Source organism: Triticum aestivum, chromosome 2D, assembly GCF_018294505.1.
Source record: "Triticum aestivum cultivar Chinese Spring chromosome 2D, IWGSC CS RefSeq v2.1, whole genome shotgun sequence".
NCBI lineage: Eukaryota > Viridiplantae > Streptophyta > Magnoliopsida > Poales > Poaceae > Triticum > Triticum aestivum.
In genome coordinates, this window is record NC_057799.1 from 271,420,707 (window position 1) to 271,429,195 (window position 8,489).

An 8,489-nucleotide genomic window follows, 5' to 3' on the forward strand; every position below is an offset into this window, starting at 1 on the left:
GGCAGAGAGCGGCTACAGTGCGAGGGCGCACTGTAGCGCGCTGCAGAGCGTGCATATGGCCGGCATGGCGATTTTAAAAGGCCAGGGGCATGTCCTCTTTAAATTGTGTCTTGGAGCTTCCTTGGATGCTCTCGAGTGGAGAGGAACTAGGTGGGGTGCTGCATATAGAAATGGGAGAGAGAGGAGGTGTTGCCATGGGTGAACACAGAGAGAAAGATGTGGGTTTTACCCCCAAATAATTGAGCTGCTGAAGGAGGAGAGTTACTGGAGGTAGGAGGTGACCTGGGTCAGCTGTGTAAAAACTTGAACTAAAGGGGAATTCATTTGAGGCTCCAAACAGTGATCACAAAAATGTGGCACAAGGTGTTTGATACAGTTTTGGGAAAGCAAATGGACTCGCTTAGACTTGGTAATTAACGGACCAAATAGCCCAGGAAAATAAGGCTGATAACCAATTTTTAGGCCATTTGAAGAAAGTTGACAATGTAACTTGGGTAAACCCTAGAAATCAACAGAAATGGGTTTTGCAAGATTTAGTCATGCAAAGCTACTCTCCTTGATGCACCACTTGGTGTAGTGTCATTATTTGAAGATTTGAGCATGTTCACAAAAGTTGGGATGAAAAGGAGAAAGTTAGCTATGTAGAGTCTTTCAAATTTGGTTCTGGACAGAGAGGGTTTTGGGGCACTATGATCAAGATTTCCTTCTCTGCAACTTGTGCCATTTGGTCTAGATGAATGATTAGACCATTTGAGCATGTGCACCAAGTTTGAGATCATTTAGGCATGTTTGGCAATGTAAAGTTGCTCAAACTTCAAAATGGGCAGAAGTAGTTTTGAGGGGTTTTTGGTGATGTTATCTTGTTCTCCAAGACATGAGACTTGGCAAGATCACCAAATAGGGCATTTTTGAGATGCTAGAATTTTCTTGCAATTTATAGATAATATTTCCTTTGTAAATATTTCAAAAGCTTGAAATATCCAGAAAGTGTTTTTGCGGGATTTGACCAATATTTTGAACATGACCATGTGTTGAAACTCATATATATGGACAATATATGTCCACTGATCTTCCCTAAATTTTTTCCGAAATATTCTTGAAACATTAAAATAATTTTAACCTATTATAGACCATTTCTGGCCTTAAGAAAAAGCCTTTAAATAAAATATAAAAATAACTTTTAAAATCATATATGCCTTTTGAAAGATTTTTAATGCCCTAAATTAAGTACTTGTAGTTCAAGCCTCAATTCAGGGGTTTTTGGAAAACCTAATTTAGAAAATACTTTTTGGCCAAATTATTTTTGTAAGAAAATACTTTTATGTCCTATACACATGGCATGATCATTGGGCAAAGTTTTGGTTCAAGGAGAAGGAGTTTAAGAGTTGGAGGATTTATTTGATTTTTAGAGCACTTGCAAACAACACACAAAAATCAAATCAGGCAAAGTCCAAAACAGTCAAAAGTTTTTTTTTGTAAAACCACATTTTATCATGATTTATTACCCTAAGTGTTGTGGCATGATAATCAGGGTGTGAGAGACCTACCCCCTTACTAGAATCTCGTCCCCGAGATTCCCAAACTAGGCGCGGAAAGGAATACGGAAACTTAGATCCGGGGTAGTCTTCACGTCCTCATACTGTTTCTGCTTCCGTGTGATGCTCCATTGAACCTTGAAGTACTTGATGGTGCGGCTTCGTGTATGACGTTCTGCTTGATCCAGGTTGCTAAGGGGTCTCTTGCGTAGGTCAGGTTGGGCTGGGGGTCGATGGCTCGGTGATTGATGTCCTTGTTGAGATCGGGTTAGTTAGGAAGTTGGAAACACTTCCGGAGTTGTGACGCATGGAAAACGTTGTGCACAGTGGGTAACTTAGGTGGTAACTCCAGCTAGTAGCCGTCTACCCTTCGTCTTGTAGTGATCTTGGAGGGTCCGATAAATCTTGATGTGTGCTTCCCTTTGACATGGAAATGCTTGGTTCCTTTGAGAGGATTGGCTTGCATATACACATGGTCTTCGACGCGAAAGTTTACTTCTGGATGACGATGGTTGGTATAGTTATTCCTCCTTGGCATGGCGGTCTTCATATGTTCTCTGACTAGCTGAACGGCTCTTCTTTCATCTTTGGGTAAACAAGTATGTCATCAAATAAAGATGACAACTAACTTGTCCAAGTACTCCATGAAGTTTATGAGGTACGTAAAGTGGGCTGGGGTACTGGTGGTGGTTGAGTATTGGCCAAGGTCTTCTCGACCTAGAGCCAAAGCCCATGGTCATGATCCGACCATGTTGTGGCTTGATAAGGCTTAAGGGTTTCAAAGATTCTAGTGTGCGAGTGAATGCTTATCATCTTATCCTTTAGCACATCTTTTGAGATGCTAATACTTCTATCTAGTCCTCTAAACAAATCACCTCTTACCACCGATAGCTATAGGTCAACCCCACTCATCACTCGTGCTATTCATATTCTTATGACTCCCAAGAGGAGGTCTAACAAATCATGCGTGTCTATGATCCCCAAACTCATATGCATGGCTACCCCTAAAAATTCATGGGTAGAGCATAAAAGCTTCCAAGCTTGAATTAAACATGACAAGCCAAGTGCTCAGCCTATTATTCCAAGGTCCAAGATAGTGCATCTCTATCCTAAGGAAACATGTCGTATGCCACTCCAAGGTCTTGTTTCCTTCCTATGAATCAACTCCAATGGCCCCTTAACTTCACTAATCACTACATGACCCATTAACTCTACAAATCCAATATGTATGGCATTCCACATGATCTCCAAAAGTCCCTATAACTCCCAAATCCTTGAAAGGGCTATCCTTACTATAGTCATACCATCGATTCCCATTATTGTGATCTGATAAAATCCAATGTCAAGCTTCTATAGATCCCTAAATCAACTCTGACAATTAATCCAATCTCCTAGTTTATCGTCCACCAAGAAGCATGGTATCAAGATCGAGATCATCAGTCTAAATCAAATTACTCCGAACCATGTAGACTTACTCACCACCTATACTCCACTAGGATCACCTATTTAAATCCAAATCTCATGTCCAACGAGAATTCCTACATGTTCCCACAAGTCGTTATCGTAATATCAACTATCTCCTATCAATATCCCCTGGTTAGGTCAAATCCTCACACCTCCAAGAATTTCAGCTTGCGATCATAAGTGTCCTACTAAATCCAATTTACTCAGGGGCAATGAAAGTTATGTTACTCTATTAACTGATCCCTCCAAGTTCATCTACCAACATGAAAGCCTCATAATCCAGAAGTCTCAGATAATTCCTCAAGGTCACTGATATAAACTCATCAAGTCATTCGTCCTCTATTCATATATATTCATATTGGTCTTCCCTATGGCATCGACAGTTTTGGTGCTATCCTAAGATGATAACGTGCTCGTTCACTATGTCCACTACTTCCATAATGAACCCAGTGTTGTGCAAGGTTACAGAGGCTTAACTGGTTCTCTTGCAATTCTGTGGGTTAAGCACATGGTTACGGATTCAAGCTGGGGTATCTCGTGGAGTCTCGAAGGGTCTAGGGATGGGTTTCTAGTCTAGTGGGTTAAACATAACTCTACGGGGTTACACTTGGTCGAGGAGGCTGTAGCAAAAGTCCTCAGTGCTAGTTGGTTCCAAAGTAGAACCTTGGTGTATCTTGTCTTGCCGGCCTTCAGTTGAGGAGAGAGATGAGAGGGAAAAGTAGCATAGAGGAGGGGGATGCCGAAAGGGGGTTCTATAGTGCAAGTGCAAACAACAAGTGCCGAAAGGGCCAAACACGAGCATTAAGATAAGGAAGGTGATATAGTCGCGTACTTGTTGCCTAGGGCAAAAAGGGCAACTGATATCAAAACACAAACAAATAAAACGAGCAACACACAATCATGGTTCTATTCGAACCATCATACGGGCTCGACTGCGCATAGGGGGTACACGACTCATCCTACCCTAGGGGTTCTAGGATTCAGTAGTCGTGCTTTGCTCCGTGCCTCGTGCAGTCTTCTGGGTTTTCCTCAGGTGTCGCTACGTCTCTTGTAGTTATTCAATGAAACGATCCGGGTTGGTCCTGAACGATCTTCATCAACTTCTCGCCTGATGAGCTGACTGGGTGAAGGTGATTCCTCATAGCTAGCATTGACTCGGTCTTCTGTTGTCTTCTTAATCATGATGATTCCTTTTGTCTTCAAGGAGTCGATGGTACCAGGTAGGTAATCCTTTATGCAATGATATTAACAAGGCATAGTAGAGGTCCAACCTGTCGGTTACGTTGATGACAACATCGACACAAAGAACGAGGGATGAAGAGAACCGTTTCCCTGCTCACTCTAGTGAGGCGAACCAAATGGCGAGGTTCTCATCCACCGGTGGTTGCCGATACAACAACGGTAGTGACAGGCTTACTCTATTAGCGATGTATATCATGATCTTGCATATCCTATGCCCTGATCATCATAGGCTAAGGTTGCATCATCTTGGGCAACACCGAAGGTGTCACCATCCTCTGGGTCTTCATGTCTTCATTCCTCGGGATGGTCTATTCTGTTGGTATTGTCTCGTTGTGGTGTCGCCAAACTTGTGTTCCGAAGATGTGGGTGAGTGTCCGGCAAGGCATCTTCCTCCCAGATTATCCACGAGGATTACAAGGAATCCCCCTGATCAGGGGCATAAGGGTACTAGCGACCATTTACAAAAATTTTGAAGGGGGAGAGGTAAAGGAAAATACATCTTAGTTTTCGAAAAACTCAGAAGGGAAGAGAAGTATAGATAGTTTCGAAAATTAGTGATAGTTTTGAAAATAGTTTTACCCTAACTAACGACCATGCTAACTAAGGTTTCCTATAGTGAACCTGGCTCTGATACTAGCTCTGTGGGGACCCCGACTCATAAGTCGTGATCACCGAATGCACGTGTACAGTGATCCCAGAGATCAATGCTCACTGAACACAGAAGCTGAATAACAGGAGTCTTACATCCATACATACCGTCTTACACTAATTATGACCATTATGGTCAAGTCTTACACAGATAAAGCCTCAGGGCTGAACATCAAATAAACTCAAGCGGAGGAAATCTTCGTTGATAAGTAGAACCCAAGCCATCTGCCTTAACCCTACATGCATTCTGACAGCGAAAGCGTCCTAGTTCGCATGTTTGTCACCAAAGAACTCTTCTTTGAACTCCTGCTCTTCCATGCCTGGCCAATTAAATAACCAGTGGCAAGCCAACGAGTACTTTTAATGTACTCGCAAGCAACCCATGTTTTGGATCAAGGTACAACAATGCCTCATATAGGTAAATTTTTGCAAAAAGCTAGTTTTGAGTGTTATGTCATGTTCAACAATTTTTAAAGCATGCATCATAAGAATTTAATTAACCATGAGGATAGGTTACAGATATCAACATAAATAGAGTTTGGATCAACTCCAGCTTAATCAACATGTCATGTCTTTTGACTTGTCCCAAGTACTCTTCCATACACACACCAGGTTTCGTAAACATTTGGACGTAGCCCAAGAGCGGTTACCCAACTGTCCTTGACCGTGGACATGGCTATTCGATTAGTTTGACACTCTGCAGAGGTTGCGCACTTTACCCACAAGATATGGGGAACTTCTGTGTCATTCATGACCCGTGGTACCTCAAGTACCCGGGGTAAGCACCCGATCACTACCTTGCCCTAGACACCACCAACATGGAGTCCACTCGATTGATATCAACCCCCCGTGTCACAATCGTGCTCACATGTTTAATTTTATGGAGCCACGCTCCCATATTCAACACATAGCACAAGCACGGGGGTACTAACGGTCTGTCCGGTGCCCTGTGGAAACAGTCATGGCCGCCCTACTTGGCACGACCTAGTCCCGAGAGTGACCACGCCACTCCCGTCACTAGTAATGTGGGCATCCATGTTAGCACGAACTAGGCAATCAATAATGCCCTTTACCTTATAAGGGTAGAGTGGTTGCGCATGTAAGGTTGGAGTAACGGTCGCAACTTAAACCAATCCATTTTCGAAAACAACACACTCACTTGCCTCGGTACGACACTTCGTCATCAAGTGGTTACTTAGCTCAACATCTTCCTCGGGCATTAGTGGCACCCGACGGGGTTTTTGAAAAGTCTTTGAAAATATTTTTGTCTCCAACACCATGCATACCCGTCTCATTTATGTAGCAACTACTTTAGCATCCTATCTACTACCATCTGCATAACCCTTCATACGAAGGTAGGGCCATGCACAATGCAAGTATCAACAAGGAAGTAACAGAGGCATCCTACCAAAGTGGTTACCATCTCATCATGATTACGATGCAACAATAATATAGTGCTATATGACATGCATAAAAAGGTTTTCATAGGCATGGTCAAAGGGCTGCTTGCCTGGCTCAACAAAGTCTTCAAATCTTTTGGTCCATCTCCGAGCACTTCGTCAACTATCGTCGAAAGCAATCATAATAAGCAACACAACAAGGCAGAAAATAAAAGTGCTCTAAAAATACGAGTTTGACTTTTCTAGGGTCTCCCTAGTTATACGAAAAATAACCAGAGTGGTTTCATTGGATTTGGATCAATAGATATTTCTGAACATTTCAATATGATGGAATCAAGGGATTTATGGATTTGCAAGAAGTATATAGAAATATTATTTTGAAAAATGATCAAGGCACCCCTTTAACAAGGAATGATTTTATAAGCAGCTAGGAGTTGGTTTCACTTGATTTGGAGTTCAAATGATTTCTCTATGCATTGGCAAAGTTGGCAATATATGGAGAAATGGACCAATATTTCACGGGGTATTGAAACTAATGGAAAAAATGTTCAAAAACTAAGTTATGGACATGTAAGTATCCAAAAATTTGAATCATGGCATTCAGATAAAAAATGGCCTCTCTGTGATTTTCTAAACTTATTACGGAAATGGAAAAATGTGATTTCATAAATTTTTGTGCAGCAAAGGTTTCTGGAAAAATGTGCAAATAGCACCTTGTGATAGATAAGGAATTTAGGAACTACTAATAATTTGAATTATCAAATTTGCAGTCCATTTGAATATTTGGGAGATTTTACAAACTTACAGAAAAAGAAAAAGAAAAGGTTTTACCTAAATGGGCTGGATCTTGGCAGCGGCAGTGCGCACAGGGCGGGGTTTAGCGGCAGGACACCACTGGCCGGCCCAGCGGCTCGGCCGCACACGTGAAGGAGCCACGTTGGAGCGGGCTTCACGTCAACACGTCTTCACGCGGGGGATGCGGTTAATGCTGGAGCCGTCTCCACTTAAACGCGTCGGGCCCACCCCCTGGGTCACTGACCTGAGGGTCCCACCCGCAGGGTCGTCCCCTTCCTCCCGCGCCCGTGATAGAGGGGATCGAGGCCTTGGCTGCGCGCCGGCCGGCGCTTGCCCCGGCGGCACAGGCCACCCCCAGCCAAGCTCCGGCCACCAGAGGGGTCGCCGGGGAGCGGCGCGTCAGGGGGAGCCCTCGGGTACGGCGGGGGACGGCCGAGGCGCATCCGACATCAGCCGTGGCGGACGGCCCCGTCGGGCGGTGGTGGCGCCGACAGCATAGGGTACGGGAAGAGGCAGCGAGGAGCAGGGGAGATCGTTCGCCCTCTGGCAGTTCTCCTGGGGGTCGAAGGAGAGGCGGAGAGGCTCTGGTTCGCCGGAGCCGAGTGGAGGCCGACGACAAACATGGCGGCCATGGAGAGGGCTAGAGGGCACGAGGGGGAGAGAGGGAGTGTCTGAGAGGTTCATGGGAGTGAGGGGATCCAGAAGAAGCGAGGGAGAGCTCGGGGGAAGACTCTGTATAGGGGGGCACCGGTGCACCATGGGCACGGTCCAGGCTGCGCTCGGGGAGCTCTAGGAGGGGTGAGGAGAGAGCTTCAGGAGGGGGCCGACAGCTTGCCGTGTCCTAGACGCCGAGGCGGCCTCAGGGGACATGAGGGGGAGGCCCTAGGTCGTCGGGTGGCTTGGGCAGAGAGTGGCTATAGTGCGAGGGCGCACTGTAGCGCGCTCCAGAGCGTGCATATGGCCGGCATGGCAATTTTAAAAGGCCAGGGTCATGTCCTCTTGTGTCTTGGAACTTCCTTGGATGCTCTAGAGTGGACAGGAACTAGGTGGGGTGCTGCATATAGAAATGGGAGAGAGAGCAGGTGTTGCCATGGGTGAACGCAGAGAGAAAGATGTGGGTTTAACCCCCAAATAATTGAGCTGCTGAAGGAGGAGAGTTACTGGAGGTAGGAGGTGACCTGGGTCAGCTGTGGTAAAAATTAGAAGTAAAGGGGAATTCATTTGAGGCTCCAAACATTGATCACAAAAATGTGGCAGAAGGTGTTTGATAGAGTGTTGCAAGCAAATGGACTCGCTTTGACTTGATAATTAACTGGACCAAATAAACCAGGAAAATAAGGTAGATCACCAATTTTTAGTCAATTGAAGAAAGTTGACAATGTAACCTGGGTAAACCCTAGAAATC